Raw genomic sequence first — 16823 nt, forward strand, 5'->3', positions numbered from 1 at the left:
TCTCCTGCCGGGTGCGATCATAGCAACTAATGCACCGGATCCCACCGAACTCCGCAGTTCAGCGTGCTTGGGCTAGAGTAGTACTGGGATGGGTAACCTCCTGGGAAGTCCTCGTGTTGCGCCCCTCTTTTCTCTGCCACCCAAAATTCGTGCGAGTCCCGGGCTCACAGCTAAGCGTGCCTAGGCGGGAGAACCGCTGGATGGGTGACCCCCTGGGAAGCCGCCCTGTTGCGCCCCTTGTTTTTGCATCCAGACTTTCGTGCGGGTCTAATATAACCAATGATTGCGCCTCTCCTGCCGGGTGCGATCATACCAGCACTAATGCACCGGATCCCATCAGAACTCTGCAATTCAGCGTGCATGGGCTAGAGTAGTACTGGGATGGGTGACCTCCTAGGAAGTCCTCGTGTTGCGCCCCTCTTTTCTCTGCGACCCAAAATCCGTGCGAGTCCCGGCTCACACACTAAGCGTGCCTAGGCGGGAGTACCGCTGAAATGGGTAACCCATGGGAAGCCGCCCTGTTGCGCCCCTTTTTTTGGCATCCAGACTTTCGTGCGGTGTAATATAACCATGATTGCGCCTCTCCTGCCGGGTGCGATCATAGCAACACTAATGCACTAATGCCCGGATCCCATCCGAACACCGCAGTTCAGCGTGCTTGGGCTAGAGTAGTACTGGGATGGGTGACCTCCTGGGAAGTCCTCGTGTTGCGCCCCTCTTTTCTGCGACCCAAAATCTGTGCGAGTCCCGGGCTCACAGCTAAGCGTGCCTAGGCGGGAGAACCGCTGGGATGGGTGACCCCCTGTGAAGCCGCCCTGTTGCGCCCCTTGTTTTTGCATCCAGACTTTCGTGCGGGTCTAATAACCAATGATTGCGCCTCTCCTGCCGGGTGCGATCATACCACACTAATGCACCGGATCCCTCACAGAACTCTGCAATTCAGCGTGCATGGGCTAGAGTAGTACTGGGATGGGTGACCTCCTAGGAAGTCCTCGTGTTGCGCCCCTCTTTTCTGCCACCCAAATTCGTGCGAGTCCCGGGCTCACAGCTAAGCGTGCCTAGGCGGAGTACCGCTGGATGGGTGACCCCCTGGGAAGCCGCCCTGTTGCGCCCCTTGTTTTGGCATCCAGACTTTCGTGCGGGTCTAATATAACCAATGATTGCGCCTCTCCTGCCGGGTGCGATCATACCAGCACTAATGCACCGGATCCCATCAGAACTCTGCAATTCAGCGTGCTTGGCTAGAGTAGTACTGGGAAGGGTGACCTCCTGGGAAGTCCTCGTGTTGCGCCCCTCTTTTCTGCCACCCAAATTCGTGCGAGTCCCGGGCTCACAGCTAAGCGTGCCTAGGCGGGAGAACCGCTGGGATGGGTGACCCCCTGGGAAGCCGCCCTGTTGCGCCCCTTGTTTTTGCATCCAGACTTTCGTGCGGGTCTAATATAACCAATGATTGCGCCTCTCCTGCCGGGTGCGATCATACCAGCACTATGAACCGGATCCCACAGGAACTCTGCAATTCAGCGTGCATGGGCTAGAGTAGTACTGGGATGGGTGACCTCCTAGGAAGTCCTCGTGTTGCGCCCCTCTTTTCTGCCACCCAAAATCCGTGCGAGTCCCGGGCTCACAGCTAAGCGTGCCTAGGCGGGAGTACCGCTGGGATGGGTAACCCCTGGGAAGCCGCCCTGTTGCGCCCCTTTTTTTTGCATCCAGACTTTCGTGCGGGTCTAATATAACCATTGATTGCGCCTCTCCTGCCGGGTGCGATCATAGCAACACTAATGCACCGGATCCCACCGAACTCGCAGTTCAGCGTGCTTGGGCTAGAGTAGTACTGAGATGGGTAACCTCCTGGGAAGTCCTCGTGTTGCGCCCCTCTTTTCTGCCACCCAAAATTCGTGCGAGTCCCGGGCTCACAGCTAAGCGTGCCTAGGCGGGAGAACCGCTGGGATGGGTGACCCCCTGGGAAGCCGCCCTGTTGCGCCCCTCTTTTTGCATCCAGACTTTCGTGCGGGTCTAATATAACCAATGATTGCGCCTCTCCTGCCGGGTGCGATCATACCAGCACTAATGCACCGGATCCCATCAGAACTCTGCAATTCAGCGTGCTTGGGCTAGAGTAGTACTGGGATGGGTGACCTCCTAGGAAGTCCTCGTGTTGCGCCCCTCTTTTCTCTGCGACCCAAAATCCGTGCGAGTCCCGGCTCACAGCTAAGCGTGCCTAGGCGGGAGTACCGCTGAAATGGGTACCCCATGGGAAGCCGCCCTGTTGCGCCCCTTGTTTTTGCATCCAGACTTTCGTGCGGGTGTAATATAACCATTGATTGCGCCTCTCCTGCCGGGTGCGATCATACCACACTAATGCACCGGATCCCACCGGAACTCCGCAATTCAGCGTGCTTGGGCTAGAGTAGTACTGGGATGGGTGACCTCCTGGGAAGTCCTCGTGTTGCGCCCTCTTTTCTGCCACCCAAATTCGTGCGAGTCCCGGGCTCACAGCTACGTGCCTAGGCGGGAGAACCGCTGGGATGGGTGACCCCCTGGGAAGCCGCCCTGTTGCCCCCTCTATTTTTGCATCCAGACTTTCGTGCGGGTCTAATATAACCAATGATTGCGCCTCTCCTGCCGGGTGCGATCATACCAGCACTAATGCACCGATCCCATCAGAACTCTGCAATTCAGCGTGCTTGGGCTAGAGTAGTACTGGGATGGGTGACCTCCTAGGAAGTCCTCGTGTTGCGCCCCTCTTTCTGCCACCCAAAATCCGTGCGAGTCCCGGGCTCACAGCTAAGCGTGCCTAGGCGGGAGTACCGCTGAATGGGTGACCCCCTGGGAAGCCGCCCTGTTGCGCCCCTTGTTTTGGCATCCAGACTTTCGTGCGGGTGTAATATAACCATTGATTGCGCCTCTCCTGCCGGGTGCGATCATACCAGCACTAATGCACCGGATCCCATCAGAACTCTGCAAGCGTGCTTGGGCTAGAGTAGTACTGGGATGGGTGACCTCCTAGGAAGTCCTCGTGTTGCGCCCCTCTTTTCTGCCACCCAAAATCCGTGCGAGTCCCGGGCTCACAGCTAAGCGTGCCTAGGCGGGGGAGTACCGCTGGGATGGGTGACCCCCTGGGAAGCCGCCCTGTTGCGCCCGTTGTTTTTGCATCCAGACTTTCGTGCGGGTCTAATATAACCAATGATTGCGCCTCTCCTGCCGGGTGCGATCATATTAGCATAATGCACCGGATCCCACAGAACTCTGCAATTCAGCGTGCTTGGGCTAGAGTAGTACTGGGATGGGTGACCTCCTAGGAAGTCCTCGTGTTGCGCCCCTCTTTTCTGCCACCCAAAATCCGTGCGAGTCCCGGGCTCACAGCTAAGCGTGCCTAGGCGGGAGTACCGCTGGGATGGGTGACCCCCTGGGAAGCCGCCCTGTTTGCCCCTTGTTTTTGCATCCAGACTTTCGTGCGGGTCTAATATAAACAATGATTGCGCCTCTCCTGCCGGGTGCGATCATACCAGCACTAATGCACCGGATCCCATCAGAACTCCGCAATTCAGCGTGCTTGGGCTAGAGTAGTACTGGGATGGGTGACCTCCTGGGAAGTCCTCGTGTTGCGCCCCTCTTTTCTGCACCCAAAATTCGTGCGAGTCCCGGGCTCACAGCTAAGCGTGCCTAGGCGGGAGAACCGCTGGGATGGGTGACCCCCTGGGAAGCCGTCCTGTTGCGCCCCTCTATTTTGCATCCAGACTTTCGTGCGGGTCTAATATAACCAATGATTGCGCCTCTCCTGCCGGGTGCGATCATACCAGCACTAATGCACCGGATCCCATCAGAACTCTGCAATTCAGCGTGCTTGGGCTAGAGTAGTACTGGGATGGGTGACCTCCTAGGAAGTCCTCGTGTTGCGCCCCTCTTTTCTGCCACCCAAAATCCGTGCGAGTCCCGGGCTCACAGCTAAGCGTGCCTAGGGGGGAGAACCGCTGGGATGGGTGACCCCCTGGGAAGCCGCCCTGTTGCGCCCCTTGTTTTGCATCCAGACTTTCGTGCGGGTCTAATATAACCAATGATTGCGCCTCTCCTGCCGGGTGCGATCATACCAGCACTAATGCACCGGATCCCATCAGAACTCCGCACTTCAGCGTGCTTGGGCTAGAGTAGTACTGGGACGGGTGACCTCCTGGGAAGTCCTCGTGTTGCGCCCCTCTTTTCTGCCACCCAAAATTCGTGCGAGTCCCGGGCTCACAGCTAAGCGTGCCTAGGCGGGAGAACGCTGGGATGGGTGACCCCCTGGGAAGCCGCCCTGTTGCGCCCCTTGTTTTGCATCCAGACTTTCGTGCGGGTCTAATATAACCAATGATTGCGCCTCTCCTGCCGGGTGCGATCATACCAGCACTAATGCACCGGATCCCATCAGAACTCTGCAATTCAGCGTGCATGGGCTAGAGTAGTACTGGGATGGGTGACCTCCTAGGAAGTCCTCGTGTTGCGCCCCTCTTTTCTGCCACCCAAAATCCGTGCGAGTCCCGGGCTCACAGCTAAGCGTGCCTAGGCGGGAGTACCGCTGGGATGGGTGACCCCCTGGGAAGCCGCCCTGTTGCGCCCCTTGTTTTTGCATCCAGACTTTCGTGCGGGTCTAATATAACCAATGATTGCGCCTCTCCTGCCGGGTGCGATCATACCAGCACTAATGCACCGGATCCCATCAGAACTCTGCAATTCAGCGTGCTTGGGCTAGAGTAGTACTGGGATGGGTACCTCCTGGGAAGTCCTCGTGTTGCCCCTCTTTTCTGCCACCCAAAATCCGTGCGAGTCCCGGGCTCACAGCTAAGCGTGCCTAGGCGGGAGTACCGCTGGGATGGGTGACCCCCTGGGAAGCCGCCCTGTTGCGCCCCTTGTTTTTGCATCCAGACTTTCGTGCGGGTCTAATATAACCAATGATTGCGCCTCTCCTGCGGGTGCGATCATACCAGCACTAATGCACCGGATCCCATCAGAACTCTGCAATTCAGCGTGCTTGGGCTAGAGTAGTACTGGGATGGGTAACCTCCTAGGAAGTCCTCGTGTTGCGCCCCTCTTTTCTGCCACCCAAAATCCGTGCGAGTCCCGGGCTCACAGCTAAGCGTGCCTAGGCGGGAGTACCGCTGGGATGGGTGACCCCTGGGAAGCCGCCCTGTTGCGCCCCTTGTTTTTGCATCCAGACTTTCGTGCGGGTCTAATATAACCAATGATTGCGCCTCTCCTGCCGGGTGCGATCATACCAGCATAATGCACCGGATCCCACAGAACTCTGCAATTCAGCGTGCATGGGCTAGAGTAGTACTGGGATGGGTTACCTCCTAGGAAGTCCTCGTGTTGCGCCCCTCTTTTCTGCCACCCAAAATCCGTGCGAGTCCCGGGCTCACAGCTAAGCGTGCCTAGGCGGGAGTACCGCTGGGATGGGTGACCCCTGGGAAGCCGCCCTGTTGCGCCCTTGTTTTTGCATCCAGACTTTCGTGCGGGTCATATAACCAATGATTGCGCCTCTCCTGCCGGGTGCGATCATACCAGCACTAATGCACCGGATCCCATCAGAACTCTGCAATTCAGCGTGCTTGGGCTAGAGTAGTACTGGGATGGGTGACCTCCTGGGAAGTCCTCGTGTTGCGCCCCTTTTTCTGCCACCCAAAATTCGTGCGAGTCCCGGGCTCACAGCTAAGCGTGCCTAGGCGGGAGAACCGCTGGGATGGGTGACCCCCGGGAAGCCGCCCTGTTGCGCCCCTGTTTTTGCATCCAGACTTTCGTGCGGGTCTAATATAACCAATGATTGCGCCTCTCCTGCCGGGTGCGATCATACCAGCACTAATGCACCGGATCCCATCAGAACTCTGCAATTCAGCGTGCTGGGCTAGAGTAGTACTGGGATGGGTGACCTCCTAGGAAGTCCTCGTGTTGCGCCCCTCTTTTCTGCCACCCAAAATCCGTGCGAGTCCCGGGCTCACAGCTAAGCGTGCCTAGGCGGGAGAACCGCTGGGATGGGTGACCCCCTGGGAAGCCGCCCTGTTGCGCCCCTTGTTTTTGCATCCAGACTTTCGTGCGGGTCTAATATAACCAATGATTACGCCTCTCCTGTCGGGTGCGATCATACCAGCACTAATGCACCGGATCCCATCAGAACTCCGCACTTCAGCGTGCTTGGGCTGGTAGAGTAGTACTGGGATGGGTAACCTCCTGGGAAGTCCTCGTGTTGCGCCCCTCTTTTCTGCCACCCAAAATTCGTGCGAGTCCCGGGCTCACAGCTAAGCGTGCCTAGGCGGGAGAACCGCTGGGATGGGTGACCCCCTGGGAAGCCGCCCTGTTGCGCCCCTTGTTTTTGCATCCAGACTTTCGTGCGGGTCTAATATAACCAATGATTGCGCCTCTCCTGCAGGGTGCGATCATACCAGCACTAATGCACCGGATCCCATCAGAACTCTGCAATTCAGCGTGCATGGGCTAGAGTAGTAGTGGGATGGGTGACCTCCTAGGAAGTCCTCGTGTTGCGACCCTCTTTTCTGCCACCCAAAATCCGTGCGAGTCCCGGGCTCACAGCTAAGCGTGCCTAGGCGGGAGTACCGCTGGGATGGGTGACCCCCTGGGAAGCCGCCCTGTTGCGCCCGTTGTTTTTGCATCCAGACTTTCGTGCGGGTCTAATATAACCAATGATTGCGCCTCTCCTGCCGGGTGCGATCATACCAGCACTAATGCACCGGATCCCATCAGAACTCTGCAATTCAGCGTGCTTGGGCTAGAGTAGTACTGGGATGGGTACCTCCTAGGAAGTCCTCGTGTTGCGCCCCTCTTTTCTGCGACCCAAAATCCGTGCGAGTCCCGGGCTCACAGCTAAGCGTGCCTAGGCGGGAGTACCGCTGGGATGGGTGACCCCCTGGGAAGCCGCCCTGTTGCGCCCCTTGTTTTTGCATCCAGACTTTCGTGCGGGTCTAATATAACCAATGATTGCGCCTCTCCTGCCGGGTGCGATCATATTAGCATAATGCACCGGATCCCACAGAACTCTGCAATTCAGCGTGCATGGGCTAGAGTAGTACTGGGATGGGTGACCTCCTAGGAAGTCCTCGTGTTGCGCCCCTCTTTTCTGCCACCCAAAATCCGTGCGAGTCCCGGGCTCACAGCTAAGCGTGCCTAGGCGGGAGAGTACCGCTGGGATGGGTGACCCCCTGGGAAGCCGCCCTGTTGCGCCCCTTGTTTTTGCATCCAGACTTTCGTGCGGGTCTAATATAACCAATGATTGCGCCTCTCCTGCCGGGTGCGATCATACCAGCACTAATGCACCGGATCCCATCAGAACTCGCAATTCAGCGTGCTTGGGCTAGAGTAGTACTGGGATGGGTGACCTCCTGGGAAGTCCTCGTGTTGCGCCCCTCTTTTCTGCCACCCAAAATTCGTGCGAGTCCCGGGCTCACAGCTAAGCGTGCCTAGGCGGGAGAACGCTGGGATGGGTGACCCCCTGTGAAGCCGCCCTGTTGCGCCGCTTGTTTTTGCATCCAGACTTTCGTGCGGGTCTAATATAACCAATGATTGCGCCTCTCCTGCCGGGTGCGATCATACCAGCACTAATGCACCGGATCCCATCAGAACTCTGCAATTCAGCGTGCTTGGGCTAGAGTAGTACTGGGATGGGTGACCTCCTGGGAAGTCCTCGTGTTGCGCCCCTCTTTTCTGCCACCCAAAATCCGTGCGAGTCCCGGGCTCACAGCTAAGCGTGCCTAGGCGGGAACCGCTGGGATGGGTGACCCCTGGGAAGCCGCCCTGTTGCGCCCCTTGTTTTTGCATCCAGACTTTCGTGCGGGTCTAATATAACCAATGATTGCGCCTCTCCTGCCGGGTGCGATCATACCAGCACTAATTCACCGGATCCCATCAGAACTCCGCACTTCAGCGTGCTTGGGCTAGAGTAGTACTGGGATGGGTGACCTCCTGGGAAGTCCTCGTGTTGCGCCCCTCTTTTCTGCGACCCAAAATCCGTGCGAGTCCCGGGCTCACAGCTAAGCGTGCTAGGCGGGAGAGTACCGCTGGGATGGGTGACCCCTGGGAAGCCGCCCTGTTGCGCCCCTTGTTTTGCATCCAGACTTTCGTGCGGGTCTAATATAACCAATGATTGCGCCTCTCCTGCCGGGTGCGATCATAGCAACACTAATGCACCGGATCCCACGGAACACCGCATTCAGCGTGCTTGGGCTAGAGTAGTACTGGGATGGGTAACCTCCTGGGAAGTACTCGTGTTGCGCCCCTCTTTTCTGCCACCAAAATCCGTGCTAGTCCCGGGCTCACAGCTAAGCGTGCCTAGGCGGGAGAACCGCTGGGATGGGTGACCCCCTGGGAAGCCGCCCTGTTGCGCCCCTTGTTTTGCATCCAGACTTTCGTGCGGGTCTAATATAACCAATGATTGCACCTCTCCTGCCGGGTGCGATCATACCAGCACTAATGCACCGGATCCCATCAGAACTCTGCATTCAGCGTGCTTGGGCTAGAGTAGTACTGGGATGGGTGACCTCCTAGGAAGTCCTCGTGTTGCGCCCCTCTTTTCTGCCACCCAAAATCCGTGCGAGTCCCGGGCTCACAGCTAAGCGTGCCTAGGCGGGAGTACCGCTGGGATGGGTGACCCCCTGGGAAGCCGCCCTGTTGCGCCCCTTGTTTTTGCATCCAGACTTTCGTGCGGGGTCTAATATAACCAATGATTGCGCCTCTCCTGCCGGGTGCGATCATACCAGCACTAATGCACCGGATCCCATCAGAACTCTGCAATTCAGCGTGCTTGGGCTAGAGTAGTACTGGGATGGGTGACCTCCTGGGAAGTCCTCGTGTTGCGCCCCTCTTTTCTGCCACCCAAAATCCGTGCGAGTCCCGGGCTCACAGCTAAGCGTGCCTAGGCGGGAGTACGCTGGGATGGGTGACCCCCTGGGAAGCCGCCCTGTTGCGCCCCTTGTTTTGCATCCAGACTTTCGTGCGGGTCTAATATAACCAATGATTGCGCCTCTCCTGCCGGGTGCGATCATACCAGCACTAATGCACCGGATCCCATCAGAACTCTGCAATTCAGCGTGCTTGGGCTAGAGTAGTACTGGGATGGGTGACCTCCTAGGAAGTCCTCGTGTTGCGCCCCTCTTTTCTGCCCCCAAAATCCGTGCGAGTCCCGGGCTCACAACTAAGCGTGCCTAGGCGGGAGTACCGCTGGGATGGGTGACCCCCTGGGAAGCCGCCCTGTTGCGCCCCTTGTTTTTGCATCCAGACTTTCGTGCGGGTCTAATATAACCAATGATTGCGCCTCTCCTGCCGGGTGCGATCATATTAGCATAATGCACCGGATCCCACAGAACTCTGCAATTCAGCGTGCTTGGGCTAGAGTAGTACTGGGATGGGTGACCTCCTAGGAAGTCCTCGTGTTGCGCCCCTCTTTTCTGCCACCCAAAATCCGTGCGAGTCCCGGGCTCACAGCTAAGCGTGCCTAGGCGGGAGAGTACCGCTGGGATGGGTGACCCCCTGGGAAGCCGCCTGTTGCGCCCTTGTTTTTGCATCCAGACTTTCGTGCGGGTCTAATATAACCAATGATTGCGCCTCTCCTGCCGGGTGCGATCATACCAGCACTAATGCACCGGATCCCATCAGAACTCTGCAATTCAGCGTGCTTGGGCTAGAGTAGTACTGGGATGGGTGACCTCCTGGGAAGTCCTCGTGTTGCGCCCCTCTTTTCTGCCACCCAAAATTCGTGCGAGTCCCGGGCTCACAGCTAAGCGTGCCTAGGCGGGAGAACGGGGATGGGTGACCCCCTGGGAAGCCGCCCTGTTGCGCCCCTCTTTTTGCATCCAGACTTTCGTGCGGGTCTAATATAACCAATGATTGCGCCTCTCCTGCCGGGTGCGATCATACCAGCACTAATGCACCGGATCCCATCAGAACTCTGCATTCAGCGTGCATGTGGGCTAGAGTAGTACTGGGATGGGTGACCTCCTAGGAAGTCCTCGTGTTGCGCCCCTCTTTTCTGCCACCCAAAATCCGTGCGAGTCCCGGGCTCACAGCTAAGCGTGCCTAGGCGGGAGTACCGCTGGGATGGGTGACCCCCTGGGAAGCCGCCCTGTTGCGCCCCTTGTTTTTGCATCCAGACTTTCGTGCGGGTCTAATATAACCAATGATTGCGCCTCTCCTGCCGGGTGCGATCATACCAGCACTAATGCACCGGATCCCATCAGAACTCCGCAATTCAGCGTGCTTGGGCTAGAGTAGTACTGGGATGGGTGACCTCCTGGGAAGTCCTCGTGTTGCGCCCCTCTTTTCTGCCACCCAAAATCCGTGCGAGTCCCGGGCTCACAGCTAAGCGTGCCTAGGCGGGAGTACCGCTGGGATGGGTGACCCCCTGGGAAGCCGCCCTGTTGCGCCCCTTGTTTTTGCATCCAGACTTTCGTGCGGGTCTAATATAACCAATGATTGCGCCTCTCCTGCCGGGTGCGATCATACCAGCACTAATGCACCGGATCCCACCGGAACACCGCATTCAGCGTGCTTGGGCTAGAGTAGTACTGGGATGGGTAACCTCCTGGGAAGTACTCGTGTTGCGCCCCTCTTTTCTGCCACCCAAAATCTGTGCGAGTCCCGGGCTCACAGCTAAGCGTGCCTAGGCGGGAGAACCGCTGGGATGGGTGACCCCTGGGAAGCCGCCCTGTTGCGCCCCTTGTTTTTGCATCCAGACTTTCGTGCGGGTCTAATATAACCAATGATTGCGCCTCTCCTGCCGGGTGCGATCATACCAGCACTAATGCACCGGATCCCACAGAACTCTGCATTCAGCGTGCATGGGCTAGAGTAGTACTGGGATGGGTGACCTCCTAGGAAGTCCTCGTGTTGCGCCCCTCTTTTCTGCCACCCAAAATCCGTGCGAGTCCCGGGCTCACAGCTAAGCGTGCCTAGGCGGGAGTACCGCTGGGATGGGTGACCCCCTGGGAAGCCGCCCTGTTGCGCCCCTTGTTTTTGCATCCAGACTTTCGTGCGGGTCTAATATAACCAATGATTGCGCCTCTCCTGCCGGGTGCGATCATACCAGCACTAATGCACCGGATCCCATCAGAACTCTGCAATTCAGCGTGCTTGGGCTAGAGTAGTACTGGATGGGTGACCTCCTGGGAAGTCCTCGTGTTGCGCCCCTCTTTTCTGCCACCCATAATTCGTGCGAGTCCCGGGCTCACAGCTAAGCGTGCCTAGGCGGGAGAACCGCTGGGATGGGTGACCCTGGGAAGCCGCCCTGTTGCGCCCCTTGTTTTTGCATCCAGACTTTCGTGCGGGTCTAATATAACCAATGATTGCGCCTCTCCTGCCGGGTGCGATCATACCAGCACTAATGCACCGGATCCCATCAGAACTCTGCAATTCAGCGTGCATGGGCTAGAGTAGTACTGGGATGGGTGACCTCCTAGGAAGTCCTCGTGTTGCGCCCCTCTTTTCTGCCACCCAAAATCCGTGCGAGTCCCGGGCTCACAGCTAAGCGTGCCTAGGCGGGAGTACCGCTGGGATGGGTGACCCCCTGGGAAGCCGCCCTGTTGCGCCCCTTGTTTTTGCATCCAGACTTTCGTGCGGGTCTAATATAACCAATGATTGCGCCTCTCCTGCCGGGTGCGATCATACCAGCACTAATGCACCGGATCCCATCAGAACTCCGCACTTCAGCGTGCTTGGGCTAGAGTAGTACTGGGATGGGTAACCTCCTGGGAAGTCCTCGTGTTGCGCCCCTCTTTTCTGCCACCCAAAATTCGTGCGAGTCCCGGGCTCACAGCTAAGCGTGCCTAGGCGGGAGAACCGCTGGGATGGGTGACCCCCTGGGAAGCCGCCCTGTTGCGCCCGTTGTTTTTGCATCCAGACTTTCGTGCGGGTCTAATATAACCAATGATTGCGCCTCTCCTGCCGGGTGCGATCATACCAGCACTAATGCACCGGATCCCATCAGAACTCGCAATTCAGCGTGCATGGGCTAGAGTAGTACTGGGATGGGTGACCTCCTAGGAAGTCCTCGTGTTGCGCCCCTCTTTTCTGCCACCCAAAATCCGTGCGAGTCCCGGGCTCACAGCTAAGCGTGCCTAGGCGGGAGACCGCTGGGATGGGTGACCCCCTGGGAAGCCCCTGTTGCGCCCCTTGTTTTGCATCCAGACTTTCGTGCGGGTCTAATATAACCAATGATTGCGCCTCTCCTGCGGGTGCGATCATACCAGCACTAATGCACCGGATCCCATCAGAACTCTGCAATTCAGCGTGCTTGGGCTAGAGTAGTACTGGGATGGGTAACCTCCTGGGAAGTCCTCGTGTTGCGCCCCTCTTTTCTGCCACCCAAAATCCGTGCGAGTCCCGGGCTCACAGCTAAGCGTGCCTAGGCGGGAGTACCGCTGGGATGGGTGACCCCCTGGGAAGCCGCCCTGTTGCGCCCCTTGTTTTTGCATCCAGACTTTCGTGCGGGTCTAATATAACCAATGATTGCGCCTCTCCTGCCGGGTGCGATCATATAGCTAATGCACCGGATCCCACAGAACTCTGCAATTCAGCGTGCATGGGCTAGAGTAGTACTGGGATGGGTGACCTCCTAGGAAGTCCTCGTGTTGCGCCCCTCTTTTCTGCCACCCAAAATCCGTGCGAGTCCCGGGCTCACAGCTAAGCGTGCCTAGGCGGGAGTACCGCTGGGATGGGTGACCCCCTGGGAAGCCGCCCTGTTGCGCCCCTTGTTTTTGCATCCAGACTTTCGTGCGGGTCTAATATAACCAATGATTGCGCCTCTCCTGCCGGGTGCGATCATACCAGCACTAATGCACCGGATCCCATCAGAACTCTGCAATTCAGCGTGCTTGGGCTAGAGTAGTACTGGGATGGGTGACCTCCTGGGAAGTCCTCGTGTTGCGCCCCTCTTTTCTGCCACCCAAAATTCGTGCGAGTCCCGGGCTCACAGCTAAGCGTGCCTAGGCGGGAGAACCGCTGGGATGGGTGACCCCCTGGGAAGCCGCCCTGTTGCGCCCTTGTTTTGCATCCAGACTTTCGTGCGGGTCTAATATAACCAATGATTGCGCCTCTCCTGCCGGGTGCGATCATACCAGCACTAATGCACCGGATCCCATCAGAACTCTGCAATTCAGCGTGCATGGGCTAGAGTAGTACTGGGATGGGTGACCTCCTAGGAAGTCCTCGTGTTGCGCCCCTCTTTTCTGCCACCCAAAATCCGTGCGAGTCCCGGGCTCACAGCTAAGCGTGCCTAGGCGGGAGGAGGAGCTGGGATGGGTGACCCCCTGGGAAGCCGCCCTGTTGCGCCCCTTGTTTTGCATCCAGACTTTCGTGCGGGTCTAATATAACCAATGATTGCGCCTCTCCTGTCGGGTGCGATCATACCAGCACTAATGCACCGGATCCCATCAGAACTCTGCAATTCAGCGTGCTTGGGCTAGAGTAGTACTGGGATGGGTAACCTCCTGGGAAGTACTCGTGTTGCGCCCCTCTTTTCTGCCACCCAAAATCCGTGCGAGTCCCGGGCTCACAGCTAAGCGTGCCTAGGCGGGAGTACCGCTGGGATGGGTGACCCCCTGGGAAGCCGCCCTGTTGCGCCCGTTGTTTTTGCATCCAGACTTTCGTGCGGGTCTAATATAACCAATGATTGCGCCTCTCCTGCCGGGTGCGATCATAAGCATAATGCACCGGATCCCATGGAACTCTGCAATTCAGCGTGCATGGGCTAGAGTAGTACTGGGATGGGTGACCTCCTAGGAAGTCCTCGTGTTGCGCCCCTCTTTTCTGCCACCCAAAATCCGTGCGAGTCCCGGGCTCACAGCTAAGCGTGCCTAGGCGGGAGTACCGCTGGGATGGGTGACCCCCTGGGAAGCCGCCCTGTTGCGCCCCTTGTTTTTGCATCCAGACTTTCGTGCGGGTCTAATATAACCAATGATTGCGCCTCTCCTGCGGGTGCGATCATACCAGCACTAATGCACCGGATCCCATCAGAACTCTGCAATTCAGCGTGCTTGGGCTAGAGTAGTACTGGGATGGGTGACCTCCTGGGAAGTCCTCGTGTTGCGCCCCTCTTTTCTGCCACCCAAAATCCGTGCGAGTCCCGGGCTCACAGCTAAGCGTGCCTAGGCGGGAGTACCGCTGGGATGGGTGACCCCTGGGAAGCCGCCCTGTTGCGCCCCTTGTTTTGCATCCAGACTTTCGTGCGGGTCTAATATAACCAATGATTGCGCCTCTCCTGCCGGGTGCGATCATACCAGCACTAATGCACCGGATCCCATCAGAACTCTGCAATTCAGCGTGCTTGGGCTAGAGTAGTACTGGGATGGGTGACCTCCTAGGAAGTCCTCGTGTTGTTGCCCCTCTTTTCTGCCACCCAAAATCCGTGCGAGTCCCGGGCTCACAGCTAAGCGTGCCTAGGCGGGAGGAGAACCGCTGGGATGGGTGACCCCCTGGGAAGCCGCCCTGTTGCGCCCCTTGTTTTTGCATCCAGACTTTCGTGCGGGTCTAATATAACCAATGATTGCGCCTCTCCTGCCGGGTGCGATCATACCAGCACTAATGCACCGGATCCCATCAGAACTCCGCAATTCAGCGTGCTTGGGCTAGAGTAGTACTGGGATGGGTGACCTCCTGGGAAGTCCTCGTGTTGCGCCCCTCTTTTCTGCCACCCAAAATCCGTGCGAGTCCCGGGCTCACAGCTAAGCGTGCCTAGGCGGGAGAGTACCGCTGGGATGGGTGACCCCCTGGGAAGCCGCCCTGTTGCGCCCCTTGTTTTTGCATCCAGACTTTCGTGCGGGTCTAATATAACCAATGATTGCGCCTCTCCTGCCGGGTGCGATCATAGCAACACTAATGCACCGGATCCCATCAGAACTCCGCAGTTCAGCGTGCTTGGGCTAGAGTAGTACTGGGATGGGTAACCTCCTGGGAAGTCCTCGTGTTGCGCCCCTCTTTTCTGCCACCCAAAATTCGTGCGAGTCCCGGGCTCACAGCTAAGCGTGCCTAGGCGGGAGAACGCTGGGATGGGTGACCCCCTGGGAAGCCGCCCTGTTGCGCCCCTTGTTTTTGCATCCAGACTTTCGTGCGGGTCTAATATAACCAATGATTGCGCCTCTCCTGCCGGGTGCGATCATCAGCACTAATGCACCGGATCCCATCAGAACTCTGCAATTCAGCGTGCTTGGGCTAGAGTAGTACTGGGATGGGTGACCTCCTAGGAAGTCCTCGTGTTGCGCCCCTCTTTTCTGCCACCCAAAATCCGTGCGAGTCCCGGGCTCACAGCTAAGCGTGCCTAGGCGGGAGTACCGCTGGGATGGGTGACCCCCTGGGAAGCCGCCCTGTTGCGCCCGTTGTTTTTGCATCCAGACTTTCGTGCGGGTCTAATATAACCAATGATTGCGCCTCTCCTGCCGGGTGCGATCATACCAGCACTAATGCACCGGATCCCATCAGAACTCTGCAATTCAGCGTGCTTGGGCTAGAGTAGTACTGGGATGGGTAACCTCCTAGGAAGTCCTCGTGTTGCGCCCCTCTTTTCTGCCACCCAAAATCCGTGCGAGTCCCGGGCTCACAGCTAAGCGTGCCTAGGCGGGAGAGTACCGCTGGGATGGGTGACCCCTGGGAAGCCGCCCTGTTGCGCCCCTTGTTTTTGCATCCAGACTTTCGTGCGGGTCTAATATAACCAATGATTGCGCCTCTCCTGCCGGGTGCGATCATACCAGCTAATGCACCGGATCCCACAGAACTCTGCAATTCAGCGTGCATGGGCTAGAGTAGTACTGGGATGGGTGACCTCCTAGGAAGTCCTCGTGTTGCGCCCCTCTTTTCTGCACCCAAAATCCGTGCGAGTCCCGGGCTCACAGCTTAGCGTGCCTAGGCGGGAGTACCGCTGGGATGGGTGACCCCCGGGAAGCCGCCCTGTTGCGCCCCTTGTTTTTGCATCCAGACTTTCGTGCGGGTCTAATATAACCAATGATTGCGCCTCTCCTGCGGGTGCGATCATACCAGCACTAATGCACCGGATCCCATCAGAACTCGCAATTCAGCGTGCTTGGGCTAGAGTAGTACTGGGATGGGTGACCTCCTGGGAAGTCCTCGTGTTGCGCCCCTCTTTTCTGCCACCCAAAATTCGTGCGAGTCCCGGGCTCACAGCTAAGCGTGCCTAGGCGGGAGAACCGCTGGGATGGGTGACCCCCTGGGAAGCCGCCCTGTTGCGCCCCTGTTTTTGCATCCAGACTTTCGTGCGGGTCTAATATAACCAATGATTGCGCCTCTCCTGCCGGGTGCGATCATACCAGCACTAATGCACCGGATCCCATCAGAACTCTGCAATTCAGCGTGCTTGGGCTAGAGTAGTACTGGGATGGGTGACCTCCTAGGAAGTCCTCGTGTTGCGCCCCTCTTTTCTGCCACCCAAAATCCGTGCGAGTCCCGGGCTCACAGCTAAGCGTGCCTAGGCGGGAGAACCGCTGGGATGGGTGACCCCTGGGAAGCCGCCCTGTTGCGCCCCTTGTTTTTGCATCCAGACTTTCGTGCGGGTCTAATATAACCAATGATTGCGCCTCTCCTGTCGGGTGCGATCATACCAGCACTAATGCACCGGATCCCATCAGAACTCCGCAATTCAGCGTGCTTGGGCTAGAGTAGTACTGGGATGGGTGACCTCCTGGGAAGTCCTCGTGTTGCGCCCTCTTTTCTGCGACCCAAAATCCGTGCGAGTCCCGGGCTCACAGCTAAGCGTGCCTAGGCGGGAGTACCGCTGGGATGGGTGACCCCCTGGGAAGCCGCCCTGTTGCGCCCCTTGTTTTGCATCCAGACTTTCGTGCGGG

General features: G+C 57.9%; 31 non-coding genes and 25 pseudogenes across 31 annotated transcripts; all 56 read left to right on the forward strand.

Annotated features, from left to right (window-relative positions):
- The first annotated feature begins 9 nt into the window (after window positions 1-9).
- LOC114742672 (uncharacterized) lies at window positions 10-125 on the forward strand (annotated as a pseudogene).
- Window positions 126-299: 174 nt separating this feature from the next.
- Window positions 300-418, forward strand: LOC114742970 (5S ribosomal RNA). Its single transcript, XR_003739940.1, has one exon. It is a non-coding gene; the product is annotated as a 5S ribosomal RNA (ribosomal RNA).
- A 172-nt stretch (window positions 419-590) lies between these two features.
- LOC114742598 (uncharacterized) lies at window positions 591-716 on the forward strand (annotated as a pseudogene).
- Window positions 717-887: 171 nt separating this feature from the next.
- LOC114742693 (uncharacterized) lies at window positions 888-1006 on the forward strand (annotated as a pseudogene).
- Window positions 1007-1176: 170 nt separating this feature from the next.
- LOC114742506 (uncharacterized) lies at window positions 1177-1294 on the forward strand (annotated as a pseudogene).
- Window positions 1295-1466: 172 nt separating this feature from the next.
- Window positions 1467-1584, forward strand: LOC114742640 (uncharacterized; annotated as a pseudogene).
- A 172-nt stretch (window positions 1585-1756) lies between these two features.
- Window positions 1757-1873, forward strand: LOC114742729 (uncharacterized; annotated as a pseudogene).
- Window positions 1874-2045: 172 nt separating this feature from the next.
- LOC114742917 (5S ribosomal RNA) lies at window positions 2046-2164 on the forward strand. The gene has a single exon (XR_003739926.1). It is a non-coding gene; the product is annotated as a 5S ribosomal RNA (ribosomal RNA).
- Window positions 2165-2337: 173 nt separating this feature from the next.
- On the forward strand, window positions 2338-2455 carry LOC114742544 (uncharacterized; annotated as a pseudogene).
- Window positions 2456-2624: 169 nt separating this feature from the next.
- LOC114742459 (uncharacterized) lies at window positions 2625-2742 on the forward strand (annotated as a pseudogene).
- Window positions 2743-2913: 171 nt separating this feature from the next.
- On the forward strand, window positions 2914-3028 carry LOC114742500 (uncharacterized; annotated as a pseudogene).
- Window positions 3029-3203: 175 nt separating this feature from the next.
- Window positions 3204-3320, forward strand: LOC114742756 (uncharacterized; annotated as a pseudogene).
- Window positions 3321-3492: 172 nt separating this feature from the next.
- On the forward strand, window positions 3493-3611 carry LOC114742297 (5S ribosomal RNA). The gene has a single exon (XR_003739849.1). It is a non-coding gene; the product is annotated as a 5S ribosomal RNA (ribosomal RNA).
- Window positions 3612-3783: 172 nt separating this feature from the next.
- LOC114742923 (5S ribosomal RNA) lies at window positions 3784-3902 on the forward strand. Its single transcript, XR_003739928.1, has one exon. It is a non-coding gene; the product is annotated as a 5S ribosomal RNA (ribosomal RNA).
- Window positions 3903-4074: 172 nt separating this feature from the next.
- On the forward strand, window positions 4075-4193 carry LOC114742882 (5S ribosomal RNA). Its single transcript, XR_003739918.1, has one exon. It is a non-coding gene; the product is annotated as a 5S ribosomal RNA (ribosomal RNA).
- Window positions 4194-4364: 171 nt separating this feature from the next.
- On the forward strand, window positions 4365-4483 carry LOC114742986 (5S ribosomal RNA). The gene has a single exon (XR_003739943.1). It is a non-coding gene; the product is annotated as a 5S ribosomal RNA (ribosomal RNA).
- A 173-nt stretch (window positions 4484-4656) lies between these two features.
- LOC114742485 (uncharacterized) lies at window positions 4657-4774 on the forward strand (annotated as a pseudogene).
- Window positions 4775-4944: 170 nt separating this feature from the next.
- Window positions 4945-5063, forward strand: LOC114743062 (5S ribosomal RNA). The gene has a single exon (XR_003739958.1). It is a non-coding gene; the product is annotated as a 5S ribosomal RNA (ribosomal RNA).
- Window positions 5064-5235: 172 nt separating this feature from the next.
- Window positions 5236-5352, forward strand: LOC114742716 (uncharacterized; annotated as a pseudogene).
- A 169-nt stretch (window positions 5353-5521) lies between these two features.
- Window positions 5522-5640, forward strand: LOC114742481 (5S ribosomal RNA). The gene has a single exon (XR_003739879.1). It is a non-coding gene; the product is annotated as a 5S ribosomal RNA (ribosomal RNA).
- Window positions 5641-5810: 170 nt separating this feature from the next.
- On the forward strand, window positions 5811-5928 carry LOC114742437 (uncharacterized; annotated as a pseudogene).
- A 173-nt stretch (window positions 5929-6101) lies between these two features.
- LOC114742411 (5S ribosomal RNA) lies at window positions 6102-6223 on the forward strand. The gene has a single exon (XR_003739876.1). It is a non-coding gene; the product is annotated as a 5S ribosomal RNA (ribosomal RNA).
- Window positions 6224-6396: 173 nt separating this feature from the next.
- LOC114742450 (uncharacterized) lies at window positions 6397-6515 on the forward strand (annotated as a pseudogene).
- Window positions 6516-6688: 173 nt separating this feature from the next.
- LOC114742473 (uncharacterized) lies at window positions 6689-6806 on the forward strand (annotated as a pseudogene).
- A 173-nt stretch (window positions 6807-6979) lies between these two features.
- LOC114742798 (uncharacterized) lies at window positions 6980-7096 on the forward strand (annotated as a pseudogene).
- Window positions 7097-7271: 175 nt separating this feature from the next.
- Window positions 7272-7389, forward strand: LOC114742365 (5S ribosomal RNA). The gene has a single exon (XR_003739866.1). It is a non-coding gene; the product is annotated as a 5S ribosomal RNA (ribosomal RNA).
- A 172-nt stretch (window positions 7390-7561) lies between these two features.
- Window positions 7562-7680, forward strand: LOC114742558 (5S ribosomal RNA). Its single transcript, XR_003739891.1, has one exon. It is a non-coding gene; the product is annotated as a 5S ribosomal RNA (ribosomal RNA).
- A 170-nt stretch (window positions 7681-7850) lies between these two features.
- Window positions 7851-7969, forward strand: LOC114742868 (5S ribosomal RNA). Its single transcript, XR_003739912.1, has one exon. It is a non-coding gene; the product is annotated as a 5S ribosomal RNA (ribosomal RNA).
- Window positions 7970-8141: 172 nt separating this feature from the next.
- LOC114742811 (uncharacterized) lies at window positions 8142-8258 on the forward strand (annotated as a pseudogene).
- Window positions 8259-8429: 171 nt separating this feature from the next.
- On the forward strand, window positions 8430-8547 carry LOC114742396 (5S ribosomal RNA). The gene has a single exon (XR_003739871.1). It is a non-coding gene; the product is annotated as a 5S ribosomal RNA (ribosomal RNA).
- A 174-nt stretch (window positions 8548-8721) lies between these two features.
- Window positions 8722-8840, forward strand: LOC114742633 (5S ribosomal RNA). Its single transcript, XR_003739894.1, has one exon. It is a non-coding gene; the product is annotated as a 5S ribosomal RNA (ribosomal RNA).
- A 171-nt stretch (window positions 8841-9011) lies between these two features.
- Window positions 9012-9130, forward strand: LOC114742929 (5S ribosomal RNA). Its single transcript, XR_003739929.1, has one exon. It is a non-coding gene; the product is annotated as a 5S ribosomal RNA (ribosomal RNA).
- Window positions 9131-9302: 172 nt separating this feature from the next.
- LOC114742761 (uncharacterized) lies at window positions 9303-9419 on the forward strand (annotated as a pseudogene).
- Window positions 9420-9592: 173 nt separating this feature from the next.
- LOC114742701 (5S ribosomal RNA) lies at window positions 9593-9711 on the forward strand. The gene has a single exon (XR_003739898.1). It is a non-coding gene; the product is annotated as a 5S ribosomal RNA (ribosomal RNA).
- Window positions 9712-9880: 169 nt separating this feature from the next.
- On the forward strand, window positions 9881-10000 carry LOC114742619 (uncharacterized; annotated as a pseudogene).
- A 173-nt stretch (window positions 10001-10173) lies between these two features.
- Window positions 10174-10292, forward strand: LOC114742837 (5S ribosomal RNA). Its single transcript, XR_003739905.1, has one exon. It is a non-coding gene; the product is annotated as a 5S ribosomal RNA (ribosomal RNA).
- Window positions 10293-10465: 173 nt separating this feature from the next.
- LOC114742626 (uncharacterized) lies at window positions 10466-10583 on the forward strand (annotated as a pseudogene).
- Window positions 10584-10755: 172 nt separating this feature from the next.
- Window positions 10756-10872, forward strand: LOC114742648 (uncharacterized; annotated as a pseudogene).
- Window positions 10873-11045: 173 nt separating this feature from the next.
- On the forward strand, window positions 11046-11163 carry LOC114742326 (5S ribosomal RNA). Its single transcript, XR_003739855.1, has one exon. It is a non-coding gene; the product is annotated as a 5S ribosomal RNA (ribosomal RNA).
- A 171-nt stretch (window positions 11164-11334) lies between these two features.
- LOC114742994 (5S ribosomal RNA) lies at window positions 11335-11453 on the forward strand. Its single transcript, XR_003739944.1, has one exon. It is a non-coding gene; the product is annotated as a 5S ribosomal RNA (ribosomal RNA).
- Window positions 11454-11626: 173 nt separating this feature from the next.
- Window positions 11627-11745, forward strand: LOC114742861 (5S ribosomal RNA). Its single transcript, XR_003739910.1, has one exon. It is a non-coding gene; the product is annotated as a 5S ribosomal RNA (ribosomal RNA).
- Window positions 11746-11918: 173 nt separating this feature from the next.
- LOC114742491 (uncharacterized) lies at window positions 11919-12036 on the forward strand (annotated as a pseudogene).
- Window positions 12037-12204: 168 nt separating this feature from the next.
- LOC114742897 (5S ribosomal RNA) lies at window positions 12205-12323 on the forward strand. Its single transcript, XR_003739921.1, has one exon. It is a non-coding gene; the product is annotated as a 5S ribosomal RNA (ribosomal RNA).
- A 461-nt stretch (window positions 12324-12784) lies between these two features.
- On the forward strand, window positions 12785-12903 carry LOC114742775 (5S ribosomal RNA). The gene has a single exon (XR_003739900.1). It is a non-coding gene; the product is annotated as a 5S ribosomal RNA (ribosomal RNA).
- A 171-nt stretch (window positions 12904-13074) lies between these two features.
- LOC114743001 (5S ribosomal RNA) lies at window positions 13075-13193 on the forward strand. The gene has a single exon (XR_003739946.1). It is a non-coding gene; the product is annotated as a 5S ribosomal RNA (ribosomal RNA).
- A 173-nt stretch (window positions 13194-13366) lies between these two features.
- LOC114742949 (5S ribosomal RNA) lies at window positions 13367-13485 on the forward strand. The gene has a single exon (XR_003739934.1). It is a non-coding gene; the product is annotated as a 5S ribosomal RNA (ribosomal RNA).
- A 460-nt stretch (window positions 13486-13945) lies between these two features.
- On the forward strand, window positions 13946-14064 carry LOC114742816 (5S ribosomal RNA). Its single transcript, XR_003739902.1, has one exon. It is a non-coding gene; the product is annotated as a 5S ribosomal RNA (ribosomal RNA).
- A 171-nt stretch (window positions 14065-14235) lies between these two features.
- LOC114742443 (uncharacterized) lies at window positions 14236-14354 on the forward strand (annotated as a pseudogene).
- Window positions 14355-14531: 177 nt separating this feature from the next.
- Window positions 14532-14650, forward strand: LOC114742904 (5S ribosomal RNA). Its single transcript, XR_003739922.1, has one exon. It is a non-coding gene; the product is annotated as a 5S ribosomal RNA (ribosomal RNA).
- Window positions 14651-14825: 175 nt separating this feature from the next.
- LOC114742314 (5S ribosomal RNA) lies at window positions 14826-14944 on the forward strand. The gene has a single exon (XR_003739852.1). It is a non-coding gene; the product is annotated as a 5S ribosomal RNA (ribosomal RNA).
- A 172-nt stretch (window positions 14945-15116) lies between these two features.
- LOC114742520 (uncharacterized) lies at window positions 15117-15233 on the forward strand (annotated as a pseudogene).
- Window positions 15234-15406: 173 nt separating this feature from the next.
- On the forward strand, window positions 15407-15525 carry LOC114743070 (5S ribosomal RNA). The gene has a single exon (XR_003739961.1). It is a non-coding gene; the product is annotated as a 5S ribosomal RNA (ribosomal RNA).
- Window positions 15526-15699: 174 nt separating this feature from the next.
- On the forward strand, window positions 15700-15815 carry LOC114742749 (uncharacterized; annotated as a pseudogene).
- A 170-nt stretch (window positions 15816-15985) lies between these two features.
- On the forward strand, window positions 15986-16103 carry LOC114742371 (5S ribosomal RNA). Its single transcript, XR_003739867.1, has one exon. It is a non-coding gene; the product is annotated as a 5S ribosomal RNA (ribosomal RNA).
- A 172-nt stretch (window positions 16104-16275) lies between these two features.
- Window positions 16276-16394, forward strand: LOC114742936 (5S ribosomal RNA). The gene has a single exon (XR_003739931.1). It is a non-coding gene; the product is annotated as a 5S ribosomal RNA (ribosomal RNA).
- Window positions 16395-16566: 172 nt separating this feature from the next.
- On the forward strand, window positions 16567-16685 carry LOC114742333 (5S ribosomal RNA). Its single transcript, XR_003739857.1, has one exon. It is a non-coding gene; the product is annotated as a 5S ribosomal RNA (ribosomal RNA).
- The last annotated feature ends 138 nt before the right edge of the window (window positions 16686-16823 follow it).

The sequence above is a fragment of the Neltuma alba genome, unplaced genomic scaffold (genome assembly GCF_004799145.2).
Source record: "Neltuma alba isolate B1F8T4 unplaced genomic scaffold, ASM479914v2 tig00000627_pilon, whole genome shotgun sequence".
Classification (NCBI taxonomy): domain Eukaryota; kingdom Viridiplantae; phylum Streptophyta; class Magnoliopsida; order Fabales; family Fabaceae; genus Neltuma; species Neltuma alba.